Genomic DNA, 19,923 nt, shown 5'->3' with positions numbered 1-19,923 from the left:
AACTCCCCACCAGTGGAAACATGTTTCTCCCTATTTACCCCATCAATTTCTTTCAAAATCCTAAAAACAATTAAATTACCCCTTAACCTCCTATATTCTAGAGAATACAAGCCTTAACATTTAACATAATCGCTCTTCCACATTAATGCAAGTTTATTATTCCTGTGATCTCCAGCTGCACCACTCCCAATGCACTTGTTACTCTAATATGTTTTTTCCCTTGATCTCTGCTTCCACAGATCACGATCAGTGGCTGCTATACCACAGAGGACAGCCCGCACTCAGTGATAGCACTTTCTCACCTCTGACTCAGAAGGTTATGAGTTCAAGTTCCACTCCAGAGACTTGAGCAAGGACAGAGGAGAGTGATAATGGCAGTTTTGAAAGGGCGGGGGGGGGGGGGGGGAAATACTGGAGGAGAGGGAAACATTTACAATGTCAGCAAAGAAAGGGGCCAGGATGGGCAGTTTTGTGATTTAGTGGGAATGGGATCAAGGGAGCAAGAAAAGATGAGGTCAGTGAGGACATGAGGGGAAGTGGGAGAGAAGCAAAACAAAGTTGCTGGTGCAGAGCTAGGGTGGGGGATGGGAGTGGGAGCCTTGGGGAGGTTCATCTTGGTGGGCAAGGAAAAGGGAGGGATGTGACCAAAGCAGCTGAAATCGGGTACAAAGTTTGATGGGACATATATCTGGAAGGTTTCATCACATCATCTCCAGCCACAAACAACCTGGCCCCACCCAATATGTCCATCTTCACAGCAATCAGTCAATAATGGCAGCAACTGTACGCACAAACCTCTGTGCTCCAGAAACTGCCCCATCCATTTACCAGTTACAGGGCACGTGCCAGGGCTGCATTGTATCCTGGACAGGTTATAGAAACATAGAAAATAGGAGCAGGAGTAGGCCATTCGGCTCTTCGAGTCTGCTCCGCCATTCATTATGATCATGGCTGATCATCCAACTCAGTAACCTGTTCCCACTTTCCCCCATATGGCTCAGTTGTTTGTTTAACTTTTGGTTGCTCACAGCAATGTCTGAGTGATTATTCCTCAACTCTAGGAGACTCCAGGATAATTTAGGAGTGATGATAACCCTAAGATGAGAAATGGTCACATCAATCTTAGTGGCAAAGTTCATTAGCCCCTTGCACTTGTCATTGGTGGTGAGGGCAGAGGGAGAGTAGCGAACATTTTTGTCAGAGGAGAGCAAGATCTGATAATGTTTGATGTGGTCCTGTCAGATCTGGCAATGGATGGTTAAACCAGTTGTGTACCAGATACATTCCAGTCTAAGCCCATTCAGCTTGAAGGAACGAAGATGGGGGCCATGTGCAGGGTAGGGGTGAGAATAAGGGTTTTACCAAGGGCAAAGACATCAAACACAGAAGTGGTGGAGTAATTGAGCAGATCAACAGCTGCAGAAATATTGTTGGCAAATGGAGGGCCAGAGGCTAGACAATTGGAAATTTGATGTGCAGTTGTAAATGATCTGAGGGAATAGTTTTATCCAGGAGCGGATGCAGAAACAAGTGGGATTATCAAGGGTAGGCTGATTTGAGTGGTATGGAAAATGTTCGGAGAGAGCCTTGTCTGTGATCAACATGATGGGAATAGAGAGGCGACATGAGATGACGAAGTTAAGGTGATGATCATTAACATGGAGAGGATAATTTGTATGGAGGGAGAGGCTAAAGGAGGACAAAGTGATCTGTGATGGAGATAAAGTTCACCATGCACGAGGAATTACTCCAGTGTAGGAAAGGAGAGAAACTTACGAATGGGCCTGGGGAAATGGTAGAGAATAAGGATTTTAAAGAAGACATAAGAGGGGTCGAATAAAGGGTGCACTTGAAGTAGGAGAAAGTATCAGAACGGTAAGGGTACAGACCAACATATGAATTGGTGATAAGTGCCACGCCCCCACCACAGCAGTTTGGGAGGAGTAGGTGGTGCAAGGTATATCCAGGTGGAGAAGCTTCAGTAAATGATAAAGTGCCGACACCTATCAAATTATTGATGGCAAGGGCTTTGCTCTCAAATTTACAATTATGATATCACATTATCGTTTTTCATCATATCTGCTCCTACAAAATTTTTTTTTACTGTATTTTGGAGAGAGCACCGATCTAAAGAAAGTCTAAGAACCCCAGACTGCTTGGTACTTCTTCAGTTATAAGACGAATGTCATTTACTGGGACATGTCCCACAAGTGCTTCATCCACATATGTTGTGAGGAAGGCTGCACTGCACCACAGTGGGGCAGATGGACTGTCCAGCAGCCAGTAAGAGGAACTGTGCTAGTCTGTGTTTTAGAGGGACTGTTAGGGAATGGATGTTCTTACTTATAAATTCATAAGTTATTCCACAAGATAATAGAGTGCAAAGGCACTTATTGGTTTTCATAGGAATTAAGCATACAATGATAACTATTATTAATAATAATAATGATGTATGATCGTGAGTTAGCACTCTCCCATTTTGCTGCAGTTTAGTGTTGAAGGTCAGTCTCCCTGCCTCTCATTACTCACTCCATTAACTTCACAGCATTTAAAAAATTAATCTTAAAGTGAAAGAAAATGATTTAAAAATTATATAAATGCTGCAAATGAAGGTGGTTTAGTGGGCTATATGTCCACCACACCCTTGTGTAAAGCACTGAGATTTTCTACTTAAAAATACTAATATGTTCAGATTGGGTATTCAGCTGAGCTTTTGCAGAAGGATATTTCTAGAGATTTAACGCAACCATGCCTTTGAAACAATGAGGCATGTCTTTGATCAAAATATTTCTGCATTACCTGTTCACTGAAGTAGAATTTAAGTGCACTGATGTCGCAACTCAGCTTTCTTTTGTTGGTCACAAGCATCTTTTTTTAAAAACATTTTTTGTCCAAATAATTGAATCAGCTTGGCTCTGTGGATGCTCATCACACCTGATACAAAGTATGAAGCACAGAACTTGGTAAGCGTTGGATAAATCTGGTTAGTGCAGTGGCTTGCTAAGCAGAGTGATGGCAGGAATTCAGTGGTAGTGGGAATTCAATGCCAAGGGGGCAGGAAACGCTAAGTAATTTAAACAATGAGACCACAGTAAATATATAAATAATTAATTAGATCTAAGGGGATAAAAATAAAATTAACTAAGAACAGAATATCAACATTAAAGAGATCCAAATTGCATTCAATAAAATAATACATATGAGTAAGGGATACTAAACTAAAACATATATAAGACATAATTATATTTATATATATATATATATATATATATATATATATATACACGGACACATAAAAATATTTTTAAATGACCATCCATGATTTCCATCTCTCTACTGCTCCTTCCTCTTTTAAGACATTCCTTAAAACTACCTCTTTGACCAAGGCTTTGGTCATCTACCCTCATAGCTCTTTATGTGGCTCCATGTCAAATTTTGCTTTATAACGCTCCTGTGAATTGCCTTGGGACATTTTATTACATTGAAGATGCTATATTAGTACAAGTTCTTGTTGTATTGAGATCAGCTATGGTTTTATTGAATGATGGAATAGACTCGAAGAGTTGTATGGCCTACTCCTGCTTCTAGTTCTGAAGTTCTCATGTTCTTATACGGTAAGTAGACTTCAAGCAAACTGATAGGACAGCTGTTACCTGTTGCCTAAAATTCCTGTGCCATGTGGGAACTCCAGGACATCACGTGTGTAGGAAATGGCTCCAGTTGCTTGAACATGAGCTCAGAGATTTTGAGCTTGAGGAGTGGCTGGAGTCACTGGAGTGCATACGCAGAACTAAGAATTTCTTGGCGCTCATGTTCCAGGAGGTGGTCACCCCACAGCTGCAGAGAGTTCAGGAGGATAGTTAGTGGGTGGCCATCGGCAGGATAGGAAGAGGTAGGCAGTGCAGGAATCTTCCAGCATGGTGGCCCTTTCAAAGCTGTTTTTAGTGCTGAATACCAGTGAGGGTGACGATACCTCGGGGGAGTGCAGTCTAGAGCACATCCATGGCACTGGGGGTGGGGGGGGGGTGGGGAGGCGGGAAACGATTGCACAGGGGACACAGTAAAATGCAGTGGTTATAGGGGATTCAATAGTCGGGGATAGACAAGCATTTCTGCCACTGCTAACCTTCATGAGTCTTGCATGGTTTGTTGCCTCCCCGGTAAAGGAGATCACTGAATGGGTGCAGAACATTTTGCAGGGGAACAGCCTGAAGTCAAAGTCCAAGTTGGAACCAACGGCATAGGTAGGAAAAGGGTTGAGGTCCCACAGACAGAGTTTCAGAAACTAGGGAAAAAGTCAAAGAGCAGGGCTTTAAAGGTAGTAATCTCCGAATTACTCCAAGTGCAACGTGCTAATGTGTATAGGAGCAAATAGTGTCAGATAGTTAACACATGCCTAGAGAAAAGGTGCAGAAGGGAGGGCTTCAGATTGCTAAGGCATTGGGACCAGTTCTGGAGATGGAGGAACCTGTACAAGATGCACAGGTTGCACCTCAACAGAGCTAGGACCAATGTCATCACAGGGCGGTTAACTAGTACTATGGGGATGGTTTAAACTAATCTGGCAGGGGAAGGGACACCAGGATGAAGCATTAGAGAGGAGAAACAAAGTGCACAGAGGGCTGGGAGATGCAAACAGCATTAGAATAAGTACAACAGTTCCAAAATAAGAGTGGTCAGACATGGGGAAAATGTGAGGCAGACTAAGCTGGTTTTAGGGTGCATGTGCTAAATATGGTTGGTCAGCTGCAGGCACAAGTTCTTCTTCTTTGGCCTCCTTGTCTCGAGAGACAATGGGTAAGCACCCCACTCAATGTATTCAGGAAAGAAAGAGAGGGGGAAAAAAAGAGAGGTTGGCAGTATCGCTCAAAGATACCATTACACCACTAGACAGGGATAATGTATTTGAGGGTTCAAAGACAGAATCTATTTGGTTAGAATTAAGGAACAATACAGGAGCTAGTACACTGCTGAGTGTATACTACAGACCACCAAATAATGGGAAGGAGATAGAGGATCAAATTTTAACAGAATTTGCAGACGAATGCAAGAACTCTGGAGTAGTGATGATGGAAGGCTTCAATTATAGAATCACAGAATCATTACAGTGCAGAAGGAGGCCATTCTGCCCATTGTGTCCGCACCCGCTCTCTGGAAGAGCAACTCTCTCAACCCATTCCCCTGACTTCTCCCCATAACCCTGCACATTCTTCCTTTTCATATAACTGTCTAATTCCCTTTTGAATGCTTCAATTGAACCTGCCTCCACCACGTTCTCAGGCAGCGCATTCCAGCCTTAACCACTCGCTGTGTGAAAAAATTATCCTAATATAGTCTGAGAAAATAACAGCGTAAAGGACAAAGAGTGGGATGAATCCCTGAAATGTGTACAAGATAACTTTCTTGATCAGTATTCTTCCAGCCCAATGAGGAAGGAAGCAGTGCTGGATTTGAGTCTGAGGAATGAAGTTGGGCAAATGAAGCATCTTTTACTGGGACAGCATTTGGGAAACAGAGATCACAATATATTTAGGTTTGTAGTTATTGAAAAGGATGAGGAAAAGTCAACTGTGAAAATACTCAACTGCAGAAGGACTAATTTCAGTGAGTTGAGAAGGGATCTAGTCCAGGTGGATTGAAAGCAGGTTGAAACAGTAAATTAGCAATGGGAGGTCTTCAAAGGAGATCGTTTGGGTGCAGGCTAGAGACATTCCCATGAGGAGAACAAAGAACAAAGAACAAAGAAAATTACAGCACAGGAACAGGCCCTTTGGCCCTCCAAGCCTACGCCGATCCAAATCCTCTATCTAAACCTGTCGCCTATTTTCTAAGGGTCTGTATCTCTTTACTTCCTGCCCATTCATGTATCTGTTTAGATACATCTTAAAAGACGCTATCGTGCCCGCGTCTACCACCTCCGCTGGCAATGCTCAAGCTCAAGCTCAAGCTCCCTGAACGACTAAAGACATAGAAATAAAATGAAGCAGATAAAGGAAGCTTATGGTAAATGTCGAGTTCATAATTCAGTAGAGAACCAAGCTGAATACAGAAAGTACAGGAAATAACTGAAATAAGAGGGGAAAAGAGAGTACATGTGAATAAATTATCAGTTAATATAAAAGGGAACCTAAAAGTCTTTATAAACATATAAATAGTAACAAAAGTTGGGGGCGGGGGTGGCATTAGGGACCAAAAAGAGGATCTTGTGGAGGCTCAGTTACTAAATGAGTATTTGCATCTTTATTCACTAAAGAAGATGCTGCCAAAATCACAGTAAAGGTGGAGGATAAGATAAAAATAGAGGAGGTACTTAAAAGGTTTCATAGAGCCAGTACAGGCACAATGGACTGAATGGCCTCCTGTGTGTATCATTCGGTGATTCTCATTCATGCATTCTAGTTCCACTCCAGGACATGAGCACACAAACTAGACTGGCACTCCAATGCAGTACTAAAGAAGCATCTTATTGTCAAAAGTATTGTCATCCTTCAGCTAAGACCATAAATCAAGGTCTTACCTTTTTGCTGGTTGAAGTGGACATTAAATATCCCGTAACACTATTCCAAGAGGAACAGAAAGTCCATCAGTTTCCAGACCAAAATTCCTGTTTTTTCTTCCTCTACCAAAAGCAGGTTAACTTGCCATTCACGGGATTGCCATTTGTGGGATGCTGCTGTGCACACATTACACGCCAAATTTGCAAAACAACAAGCACACCACTGAATTTTGACCGCAAGATGGGAAGCAACCCAGCTAAAAACCTAAGTAGAACCTAACTATAAGGGGAAAGCTGTTAAAGTGTAATCCACTTTCCATTGAGTATCAGAGCTAAATTCGAGTTTTGAAAGCAAGCATTTGATCTGCTCGAGTGCCGAATTACAGATAAATTGAAGAGTTGTCATGAGGCTGCTGTTGGATTATGCTGCCTCCTAGTGGCTAATTTGGAAAAGGACCTGCAGGTACCTGACCTGGCCAAATCTGCTCAAATGGGATTAAAATCAAGATGGAGGGATTCCATACCCTCAGAAACACCTTAACCAGTTATCGAAGATATTCAAGTCCAAACATCAGCTTTAGCATATTTATACACACCAGGTTATTTTCAGTTTGCCAGGGAGAATATAATTGATCTGAACCTACATTGATCTTGAAATACATATCATTGTTTGCAAAAAGAAATTATTTATATATAATCAATATTCTGAAATTAGATGCAGCCAATGAGTTTCGAACCACGAGTGGAAGGATTGCTCCAGTTGCTCTCTGTGTGAAAATCATAAACACGTTCTGATTGAATGCTGGAATATTGTATGCTTGAATATTGCTACAGACAGCAAGCAGAGAAATCAATCCTTCCTAGCAAGTAGACTGTTTAGCACATAGGTTGAAGAAATCTATTAGTAATAAGAGCGTAATTCAGCTCTCCTTTACAGAAAGGGAAACAGTAGGAATAGTAGCATAGTGGTAATATTACTGGAGTGGCAATCCATAGACCTAGACTAATGCTCCAGAGACATGGGTTTAAATCCCACCAGCACAGCTGGTGTTGGGAGTTTAAATTCAATTAATTCTAAGCAAAAAAAAAAGCTGGCTTTAGTAATGATGATCATGAAGGTACTGGATTGTTGTAAAAACCCATCTGGTTCACTACTGCCCTTTAAGGAAGGAAATCTGCCATTCTTATCCAGTCTGGCCTACATGTAACCCCAGACGCACAAAAATGTGATTGACTCTTACCTGCCCTCTGAAATGGCTGAACAAGCTGCTTAGTTGTATCAAATTGCTACAGAATAAGAATAAAAGCAGATGGGCCACCTCGCAAAAGAACCAATGTCGACATGAGGAAAAACATTTTTATGTAGTGAGTGGTTAGGATCTGAAATGCACTGTCTGAGAGTGTGGTGGAGGCAGATTCAATCATGGCTTTCAAAATAGAATTGGATAAGCATCTGAAAAGAAAAAATTTGCGTGGCTATGGGGAAAGGGCGGGGGAGTGGGACCAGCTGAGTTGCTCTTGCAGAGTACAGCACGGACACAGCAGGCCAGTCGACCCTGAAAAGTCCTCCGCACTAACCTCTGGGGAATAGTGCCAAAATTGGGAGAGCTGTCCCACAGACTTGTCAAGCAACACCCTGACATTGTCATATTCACAGAATCATATCTTATAGCCAATATCCTAGACTCCTCCATCACCATCTCTGGGTATGTCCTGTCTTACCAACCAGCCAGACCCACCAGAGGTGGCAGCACAGTGGTATACAGTCAGGAGGGAGTATTCCTGGGAGTCTTCAACATTGACTCCAGACTCCATGAAGTCTTATGGCATCAGGTCAAACATGGGCAAGGAAACATCCTGCTGATTACCACCTACCGCCATCCTTCAACTGATGAATCAGTGCTCCTTCATGTTGAACACCACTAGGAAGAAGCATTAAGGGTAGCAATGTATTGTGGTGGAGAGCTTCAATTTCCATCACTCTGGCATGGTAACACCACAACTGGCGAGGTCCTGGAGGACGTAGCTGCCAAATTGGGCCTGCAGCAGGTAATGAGAGAACCAACAAGAGAGAAAAACCTACTTGACCTCATCCTCACCAATCTACCTGCTACAGATGTATCTATCCATGGCAGTATTGGTATGAGTAACCACTCCACAATCTACCACCATGCTAAACGGAATAGATCTAACAGCTCAAAACTGAGCATCCATGAGGCATTGTGGACCGTCAGCAGCCACAGAATTGTATTCAATCACAATTGTAACCTCATGGCCTGGTATATCCTTCACTTTACCATTACCATCAAGCCTAGGAGACTAACCCTGACGTGGCACAGAGGACTACTGCAAAATGAAGGAATCATGACTATGGGCATTCACCTGCATCATTTAATTATTTCATGATCCATTTAGAGAGCAATGGTGGGGAGGGGGGTGGTTTTCATGCTGGTTAATGTCGTGTTGAATTGCACGAGGTTAAGACAGGGCATAGGTTGGAGCATGATGTTTGAAAATGGCAGTGCTGTGTCATTTTTTTTCCAAAAATATACTTTATTTATAAAAATTTGTAAAAGTACATTGCATAGCAATTCAAATTTCCCATTACATAAAGTGCAATACAGATCAGTTTATTTCGATACATTATATGAGGTGCCTCACTACATTTACAATTACAAGTTATATTTACAATGTACATTTACATTCCATGTCCAACATTCTCTGGTGCATACAGCCCAAGGGGTTTTACACAGGCTTCAGCCCCTTGGTATACTATAGCGAGAGGGCCTTTCCCCATTGAGCCTTTGCAGTGGAGGTGGCTCCAAGTTTTAGTGCATCCTTCAGCATGTAGTCCTGGACCTTGGAATGTGCCAGACTGCAACAGTCGGTCGTCGACAGCTCTTTGCACTAGAAGACCAGCAAGGTCCACGCAGAACAAAGTGCATCTTTCCACACTGATTGACATGATAATTTCCCTGCTCTACATGCTGCTAGGGGTCGCTAGGTCAGTGCACACAAATTCCTTTATCAAGATGGTGTCCTGCAGACTTCCTGTCAGAAACATCTCGGATGCCATTTTCGAGCCTTAGGGGGTCAAGTATTGCCTAAAAAATGGCACTACAAAGCCCAATTTCTCCCCCAATGTTTCCACTTGTGGGAGAGTCCAAAACTAGAGGTCATAAAGATAAGACATTCACTGATAAATCCAACAGGAAATTCAGGATTTTTTTTTAACCTAAAGAATGGTAAGAATGAGGAATGTGTTACCACAAGGAGTAGTTGAGCTGAATAGCATAGATGCATTTAAAGAAACACAGAAAATAGGAACAGGAGTAGGCCATTCGGCCCTTCGAGCCTGCTCCACCATTCATTATGATCATGGCTGATTATCCAACTCAGTAACCTGTTCCAGCTTTCGCCCCATACCCTTTGATCCCTTTAGACCCGAGCTATATCTAACTCCTTTTTGAAAACATACAATGTTTTGGCCTCAACTGCTTTCTGTGGTAGCGAATTCCACATGCTCACCACTCTTCGGGTGAAGAAATTTCTCCTCATCTCAGTCCTGAAAGATTTACCCTGTATCCTTAGACTATGACCTGGACTCCCCCATCATCGGAAACATCTTTCCTGCATCTACCCTGTTAAGTCCTGTTAGAATTTTATATGTTTCTATGAGATCCCCCCTCACTCTTCTGAACTCATGCGAATATAATCCTAACCAACTCAATCTCTCCTCATACGTCAGTCCAGCCATCCCAGGAATCAGTCTGGTAAACCTTTGCTGCACTCCCTCTATAGCAAGAACATCCTTCCTCAGATAAGGAGACCAAAACTGCACACAATATTCCAGGTGTGGCCTCACCAAGGCCCTGTATAATTGCAGCAAGACATCCCGCCTGTTGCACCTGCATGCTTACCTTCAGCGACTGGTGTACAAGAACACCCAGGTCTCGCTGCATATTCCCCTCTCTCAGTTTATAGTCATTCAGATAATAATCTGCCTTCCTGTTTTTGCTACCAAGGTGGATAACCTCACATTTATCCACATTATACTGCATCTGCCATGCATGAGCCCACTCACTCAACTTGTCCAAATCACCCTGAAGCCTCTCTGCATCCTCCTCACAACTCACCCTCCCACCTAGTTTTGTGTCATCTGCAAATTTGGAGATATTACATTTAGTTCCCTCATCTAAATCATTAATATATATTGTGAATAGCTGGAGTCCTAGCACCAATCCCCACGGTACCCCACTAGTCACTGCCTGCCATTCAGAAAAAGACCCATTTTTCCCTATTCTTTGTTTCCTGTCTGTCAACCAATTTTCTATCCAGCGCAATACAATACCCCCAATCCCATGCGCTTTAATTTTACATGCTAATCTCCTATGTGGGACTTTGTCGAAAGCCTTCTGAAAGTCCAAATAAACCACATTCACTGGGTCCCCCTCATCAACTCTACTAGTTACATCTTCGAAGAATTCTAGTAGATTTGTCAAGCATGATTTCCCTTTCGTAAATCCATGCTGACTCTGCCCGTTTCTATCACTGTTCTCCAAGTGCTCTGCTATAAAATATTTGATAATGGACTCTAGAATTTTCCCCACTACCGATGTCAGGCTGACTGGTCTATAATTCCCTGCTTTCTCTCTACCTCCCTTTTTAAATAGTGGGGTTACATTAGCTACCCTCCAATCTGTAGGAACTGTTCCAGAGTCTATAGAATCTTGGAACATGACCACCAATGCGTCCACTATTTCTAGGGCCACTTCCTTAAGTACTCTGGGATGCATACCATCAGACCTTGGGGATTTATTGGTCTTCAATCCCATCAATTTCCCCAACACCATTTCTCTACTAATACTGATTTCTTTCAGTTCCTCTCTCTCACTAAGCCCTGTGTTCCCCAACATTTCTGGTATGATATTTGTGTCCTCCTTTGTGAAGACAGAACCAAAGTATGCATTTAGTTGGTCAGCCATTTCTTTATTCCCCATAATAAATTCCCCTGTTTCTGAATGTAACGGACCTACATTTGTCTTCACCAATCTTTTCCTCTTCACATACCTATAGAAACTTTTACAGTCAGTTTTTATGTTCCCACAAGCTTGCTTTCGTACTCTTATTTTCCCCTTCTTAATCAATCCCTTGATTCTCCTTTACTGAATTCTAAACTGCTGCCAATCCTCAGGTCTGTTGTTTTTCCTGGCAAATTTATATGCCTCTTCCTTGGACCTAATTTAAGGGCAAGCTAGATAAGCACATGAGGAGGAAAGGAATAGAAGGATACCTGATGGGATTAAATGAAGAGGGGTGGGGAGGAGGCTCATGCGGAGCCTAAAAGCCAGCATAGACCAGTTGAGCCGACTGGCCTGTTTCTGTGCTGTAGGATCTACAGAACACGTTGCTTGAAATGTCATTTAAATTGCAGTTGGCTGATCCAACCACCAGGCTAGCTGTCTGCACATAGCATCGCTGCAGCTGCTATGAATAATTATAATAATGAAATGACCATATAAAAATGCATCCAATCAACACACTGCACGTCAGCTGAACTTTGCACCCATACCAGAAAATCTGGACTGAAATGTCAAATGACTAATGTAACCCGATCAACAATCAACAGTCAATGGAGGAAGAAGCAGATAATTGATCTTAATAACTTGGGACTGCAATTATGACCGAAAAATTAGAAGTGTGCCACCCTCAGTGCCCCTTTTTAAAAGCCAAGTTACAAGAACTATCATTAATTATGATAGTTCTTTGCTTAATTGTGTCTTTTTAAATGTATTTTAGTATAAATAGTATGAATGCTGTGTAAGGTGGCTTGGAGGAGACACTCAGCAAGAAGACAAATTAACATACCCACACAATTTATGCCAAAGTCTGCATTTATATTAATATTAATTCAGCTCAACCAATGTTTTCACATTAAATAGCTCATTCAAACTGGTTACCCCAGTGAGTTAATCACCACTCAGTCTTTAAAGAAAAAAATTATCTACACAAAGAGGAATTAGAATTTGAAATTAAGGCTCTTGCTGACTTTTTCTAACTGTTGGTTTGTATGAACATACTTGATGGGGTGACTTTCACGCTTAAATCTTGCTTCAATCAGAATAAATTACTCTCTACGGATTGGGTTTTTGAGCTGTAGAAATTGTCTTAAACAGCATTTGATTTTATTAGAGTTAATCCTGAAGATCTATTGTAATACGATGGATGTTTCCTAAATGTCATTAAAATGAGTTGTTAACATTCTTGATTTGCATCTCGACCAAACAAAATATAAACCTTGAATGAGGTTTGTTGTGATATCTTCTGCTGTCCCAGCATTTAATATAATAAGGTGGCATCCCACCAACTATTCTGAAGCGTTATGATCGGATTCTGCAAATGAATTAAATTAACAAATTTACAGTAGAAATTGATGGTGATGAACAGATTAGAATTGATAAGAAAGGCCATTGATGTGTTCCAATGATAGCCATGATTTTCTGGTGATTTATTAGCAGAATGGAGCCTTTGGACTAGCATGGATTGCAAAATCAGGTGTTAGGCTAGTTTGCTCGATTCTCAGTTTATCACAATGTGTGGCAAAACTAGATTGCTGGGTTTTTGAACGGACTTTTGCTCCTTCCATGCCAATAGCACTGATTTCCCATATGAAATGGATATAGTCGTGTGTGGATGGCCTAGCTCATAGGATTTGGTTTCTTAATGATGAGCAGCACCCTTTACTTTTGGTTAGAAATCTTTGTTTTATTCTATTGCTTTATCTGCATTTTCCCTAGTGCATTTGTTTCTGTTGTTTAGCTCTGACTTTCTGCATCGAAATCATTTTATTTCCGACTCTATTTCTAACAACAGTCCTGCTTCCAGCTGCTAATACACTTGCTGCAACCAAGGTGAGAGGGATGGAAAATCTTTGAGAACTTCTAGGATTGGAGAAAGGAGAGCAGTTCTTGAGGTAACATGAAAGTCAAGTGCAACAATGGCTCATGTTACAGACACACTTTTGAGTATCCAGAACCTACATTTACTGGCCTCGATGGTCCTTACTGGGCATCTCAGGGAGCAACTGTCTTTGGCAATATTGATCATTTAAGCTGCCACATAACTGCACAATGTGCTGGTGGCCAACCTGCAGACAATTTATACTCCAGGTACAGCCCTTCCTCTAGGCACCAAGGACATGGTGCATTAAACGCTTATACCACAGATCCTTCCAAGCCATCAACAGCAACGTAAGCCAAACCAATTGGTTGGCTGTCCACAGATATATCAATCAAATGACGGAAGCCATTTTTCAACAAGCAACAATTTCATTTCTTTCCCTGTAGAAAGGAAGTACCTGTTTGACAGAGCACGGAGTTACATCTGCTACATATCCACCCAACCTGCTAGCCTATCTATACCCTCCTGCAGCCTTTAACAATTCTCATCACAATTTGACAGTTTTAATGCCATCAGCAAATTTCAGTATTGTTCCCTCTATTACAGATCCTTTACACATATAGGAAATGAGCAATTCCAACAAAGACACCTGTCAAACAGCAGTCATCACATCTTTCGATGTGAGATAATTCCTTTTACTCCTACCCTTTGTTCTATACCTTCTTTTTATCTCTTTATCAATGTGGCTACAGTTCCCTTAATTCCAAATGCCATTATCTCACACAACCTCACACAAATCATACATTTTGCATTTCCCTCTATCTCCATTCCCTCTATCTATGTCTCTTACTTTTTCAAAGAATTCTGAATATATCCTACCTTTTAGAAATCTGTGCTGACTGTCAATGTTTAAATCTTGCTTTTCAAATGCATCACAATTTCATCCTATATTGCATAGACTCTAGGGGGCTGATTTTCGGATATTTTTGTAAATCAATTTTAAATGGATAAGAACAAGTGTAAATCTTGCCATAATGTGCTAATAGCACTCAATTTTCTGCTGTCAGTCCCTTCATGTAATTACTCACAGCTCCAGGTAGGTTTACTAAATTTCAAACCGTTTCTCATAGCCAACTCTCCTCAAAGTTTCAGTGAGGACCACTAAAGACCATTTTAAGCCGATTGGTCTATTAAACTATTATTTTGGAATTTAAAGCAGAAACTTGTGCGTTGGGCATTATGTGGAGTCATTGTCGTCATCTTTCGATTAATTTAGTGCACTTGCATAATAATTAATCATAAGATACCCTACTTCAGATTTACAAGGGTCCAATGTGAGAGTGAGGGAATTAAGTGCAATTCAAAATGTGAAGGCATATGACAAGCAATAAAGAGCAATTGTTTAATTAGTAGCTTTGTTAGAAGCCAAAATATATAGCACGTGTTTTATTCTACTTATCAAAATCAAAGTTCATCAGACAGCAATAGGTTTGGAATAGATTGTTAAAGATTAAGTCTATTCATTATTCATAATATAATTGTTTGTTTTCTCAATTAAATAGTGTAGCATTACTATTGAAAATTAACTTAATTACGGCTTTCTATGTTCCTGGAAACAAGAGTCTTGATGTTTCTCTTCAATGGGTATGCCTAAAATAGAACTAAAGTAGGCAGTGGGACTTTCACCTGACTACAATTGATGCTACCAAATTTGCTGGAGAGTTCAATTATTATGTGGCAACTATTAGTGTTTGCATTTTTGGAAGAACAGGAAGCAGTGAGGATAGCTTTTAGGACCAGAGGTATCCTGTGTATCCATGGCTACAGACCCCAGAGAAATCCCCTAATAAGCAGAGGAGCACTTTGGGGTGGACATCTCAGTGTCTATTTGCTCTTTCTCAGTTTCCACCTCCACCTGCAAAACAAATGTACTATCTAGCCTCTCATTCAATGAAAGAGTATGTCCAAAAGTGCAATGGTTGTATACAGTTCTTGAAATGGTAACACCCTGTAATGCCCAACTTAGGTTTGTGCGATGGTTGATGAGCCTACAAAAAGTGTGTGCAAAAGTGAGAAGCCCATTTGCCTTGCCTTCCTCCAGCAAACATTTTATTTGCAACAAGAACGAGGGAGCTGGGTGACTGCATTGATTGGCCAGCGACCTTCCTCCATTTATCTTGCAACCGTGCTTCTCTCATCCGCCAGCTCACAGTGACCTCCCCCAGCAGACACAGCTGCAGGAGCCCAACTTGTGTTACTCTGAATTCAATCAGTTCCAAATACTCGCAGTAGTGTGGATTAAACTGTATCAGGTTATACCTCTTTCAAATTGAAGAAACCCAACTCCAGTTTGGTCAAGGTGACTGCTTTGTCTGACTGAAGGTCAATTTACTTCAGTAGCAGTCTAGGTAAAATGCATTATAACATTGCATTGGTGTTACATGAAACAAAACAAGAGAAAGCTGAGAAATTCAGTCACAGTAAAGTCCCCTGTTAAGATTTGTAATCAGTACTAAAACAGTGGCGGAAATTAATCAGCTCAACTCACCACTTTGTTGTAAACAATCCCTCCAGTAAGATCTTACCCCAACACAGCTTGTGGGAAGAATGTGCACAATGTAATTTGTACGGAATTTAAAACTAGAGGCTTGCTTTAATGCAATATGATTGACAGTATATGATATTAATTACGCACAAATAAAAAGTCATCCTGATTAGACTCAATTCAGATCATTTTATTTCATATCTCAAAAAATAGATATAAACAGCAGTTCTGATGAGAGCCACATGTTATAATATCACAATTGATTTCAATCAACATAATTGTAGATCATCACAGCTTTAATATGTGACTGTGAGGAATGTTCCCCGGTGACTGCTGAATGCATCATTTTTTTCCTTTTTCAATTTGCTTTGAGTGTGTCAGATGTGATGAAAAGATGGTTCTGAAGCAGAAGTGACTGCATAAGCCTTTTATCAATCGGAGGCAGTTGACCCAAATTCAGAGAAGTGCTTTGTACATGGCAGCTCTAAATAAATTGCCAAAAGAAATTGTCCAATCAGTGCCACTCCACCTGAATTCATTTAGTGTAAAGTGCTTTGTGGAAAGAAAATTTGTTTGTTTACCCATACTTTTCTTTGCCCCTACTCGTGACTTCCCATTTTCCTGGCCAAGAGAGCAGGGCCACCATCTGTTCCCAAGTCTCTGATAATGCAGCTCTGTTACCAACCTGCAGAAATGAGAAGCACGCATCGTCCTAGGTTGACTGGCTCTCAGACTTTTTCTTTTCCTCACTCCCACTCAGTAGTATTTTCTCCAGTGATGTGGTTGAGATTTGGCATTCAAATATGGAGGGTTGTGGACATAAACTACTAATGCATTGTGTCATTACATCACCCAAAGTGTTTTCCTGTGCTGCAACTCGGGTAGAGTCAGGTATATGCAACATATACAACATATATTGTGTAATTGGGTGCTGGTGCAGTCATCATTTCAGCAATTCTGAATCTGAGGAAAACAGCCAGGTCAAAGTCACAAACCAATGCACAGGAACATCACGACACACAGTTGTCCTCATATACATTGACTTCTTTAATCTGGCTTTTTTCTTCAGTTGCAGAATCAGTGCTGTGCTAATCACACCAATACACACTGTCGAGCTGGTTGCCGATACACAGATGCAATCATCACGTCACAGAGTTGCATGAGTGAGCTATAGTGTGTTTGCTACTTTCTCACATGAAGAAAATTGCACAAAAAGGACATTTTAAAGGAATGGCAAGCAGCCATTAGATCAACATTAGATAGTAATTTGATTTCTAACCAAATTAGATGGATTGAGTTTTTAAAAATAAGGCTGGCAACAACCAATTCCATACATACCAATTTATTACAAATTATTCTAACAACTGATTGAATTAAACAATAATGTAATATAAGGCCAACTTTACAGTAGTGTGCACCAGATGAGCAGGAGCACAACTGTAGCAGACAGAGTGTGGAATTGGGATTGGAGGGATGCATCTTCCTACTCTTCCATTATTGCTGTCCTGATGTCTCCGTGTCCATTTCATGCATAAACCTCATTAATACCATAGATTTAATGCAAAAATATTTGAATGAAGACCACTTCCAACTCCCCCGCACTTGTACTTGACTTGCCCTCTTTTTCGTGCACACCATTTTGAATGGACTACTAAGTAAGATGCTCGTGGTGAAACAATTTTTCCAGATTTCTGAAATTTTATGGAAATTTTGTTTTGGTGGAAAAAAATTGGTAACCATTTTTGCTAATTCCTTGGACCTATTGGAGGTGTCCAGATGTGTGGGACGCCACTGGCCACTTGCTGCATAAATGAAGTGGTGGGGATGGCGCATGCAGGTCCATCCCCTGGGTGTGCACGAAGACCTTGAATGAACACTATCATGACGTCAGTTGTTGTATGATCAGCTTAAGAGTGATGTCCCTTTAAGATCTCAGTATGCTAATGAACTATGTACCAGGATGTAGTCATGTGACTACAAACCAGAGTCGCTCTGTAACACCCAGATGAAGGTTCTGTAAATAGTTTGCTCTGTACTGTATATAATATTTTAGCTAATAAACCTGTTTTGAGATATTCAGCAAACTGGACTCCATGCATCTCATTTATGTTGCATCAGACAACATAAAGGATTCATTATATGGTGGAAGCGGTGGTGAAAAGTCGAAGACTAAGCTTGAAGACCACGGGTTAAACAGCTTTGAAAACAACCCTTCCTGCAGCTAAAAGGGAACAAGTCAAAAGAAATACTGGCCCAAAAAGTGGAAATAAGAAAGGACTTAACTCCAGCTGTAGAAGACAGAGCACAGAATGACAGGCTGCAAATTAATTCCTGCGATTGGGTAAGTCATTGTGCCGATGGTGGAGGAATCCTAGTTTTAAAAAAACAAGCTTCAAAGTGCTTAAAAAATTGATTTTATTTCAAAGGCTACTTGGGGGAGAGAAAAAAATGGGGAAAACCCGATTCCTCTCCCAGGCTGATTGAGGTCGGCACCATTATGGGAGGCATCCAATAGCAAAAAGCACAGGAAATCCCTGATCACTGCAGAGTCGCCATTCACGTAGACAAAGTTTTTTAAAAATCATAAAACCACTCAAGCATGAAGAACATAAACAAACTCTAGCAAAAAAAGCAATTGAACAGCTGTGCAAACAGACAAGCTTAAGTGCTGCAAGCAAGATAAACCATGCACACTCTCAAACACCTGCTCCTCTCCATCCAAGCAGCCAGTCTAAACAACAGAGAATTTCTTAAAGGGAAAACAATGCAAAGTGAATAGAACAAAGTTAAATAAAGACCAAAAAGCAAAAGAACAGCAGAAAGATGAATACCAAATTTCCCAGCATGAACTGGAAGACCATTAATATCCTATCCATTTAAACTTTTCAAACAAAACATGCAATTATGTTTCACAAACCAAGTGATTGTAGAACCAGAGAAACAGCTCTAAAAATACTGATATCAGTTGGAAATGAGGGATTATACAGAATCAATACCTCTGGCTTATCTGAAGAGGACCAGAAAGATCCTGCAAAGATATGGAAAGTGCTATAAGATCAGCTCCAATTAAGAGTGAATTTTAGAATTCACCACCTGGAATTATGTCCTACAGGCAACAACCACAGGAATCAATAGATCAGTTCATTAGCAGATGCTGTAGTAAGGACAATGAATATGATTTTTCAGAAAATGAGCTGTGAGAGCAACTAATGGAGCTGGTAATTGTCTCAACACCCACTGAAGTGTTACAGATACAACCGACAACTGCAAAGTAATCTGCATACAATGGGTCACCCATCCCTTGCAGTGGCATACTAACAATGCAATGCAGCTAAGGCAAGTCAGCATGGAAACCTCAATTATTTACCTGGTAGACACGTGAGGCCAGCAGCAACAGGACAACCAGTGTGTATGGACCTCAACATCATGACTATCCACGAGGTCCCAAGATACCCATTACAGCAGAAGAGACCAAGAGTACCCACATTTAGTCAGTCCACGAACTACAATAAATGTACCCGGACCGGATCAACACCATGGAAGATTTCAGAGAGGATGCAATTCCAATAATCGACCCTTCCAGAAAGCACAGCGTGCAAATACAAAAAAAGCTTAAGCGCGTGTTCGATGGCATGGAACGCAATAGCATCATCCGTCGTGCGCATCATCACACAGGCTGGTGCAGCTCAATTATGTGCCTACTGAAGAAGGATGGAGCAATCAGGGTATGTCTAGATCCGAGGCATCAAAACCTCTCTCTAAAGAGATGCCCCCACAAGATTCCGACATTAGAGGAATTGAATCCCAAGTTCACAGATGCCAAATTCTGCTCCAAGTTGGATGCTAAACATGGATATTGGTCAGTACACCTCTTTCTCTCTCCCTGTCCCCACTCTCTCCCCCACTCTCGCTCTCTCCCTCTCTCTCTCCCCCCTCCCCTCTCTCTCTCTTCCCTCTGTCTCTCTGTCCCCTTCTCTTTCTC

Source organism: Heterodontus francisci, chromosome 30, assembly GCF_036365525.1.
Source record: "Heterodontus francisci isolate sHetFra1 chromosome 30, sHetFra1.hap1, whole genome shotgun sequence".
NCBI classification, from domain to species: domain Eukaryota; kingdom Metazoa; phylum Chordata; class Chondrichthyes; order Heterodontiformes; family Heterodontidae; genus Heterodontus; species Heterodontus francisci.
Note: the sequence above shows the minus strand (reverse complement) of the source record.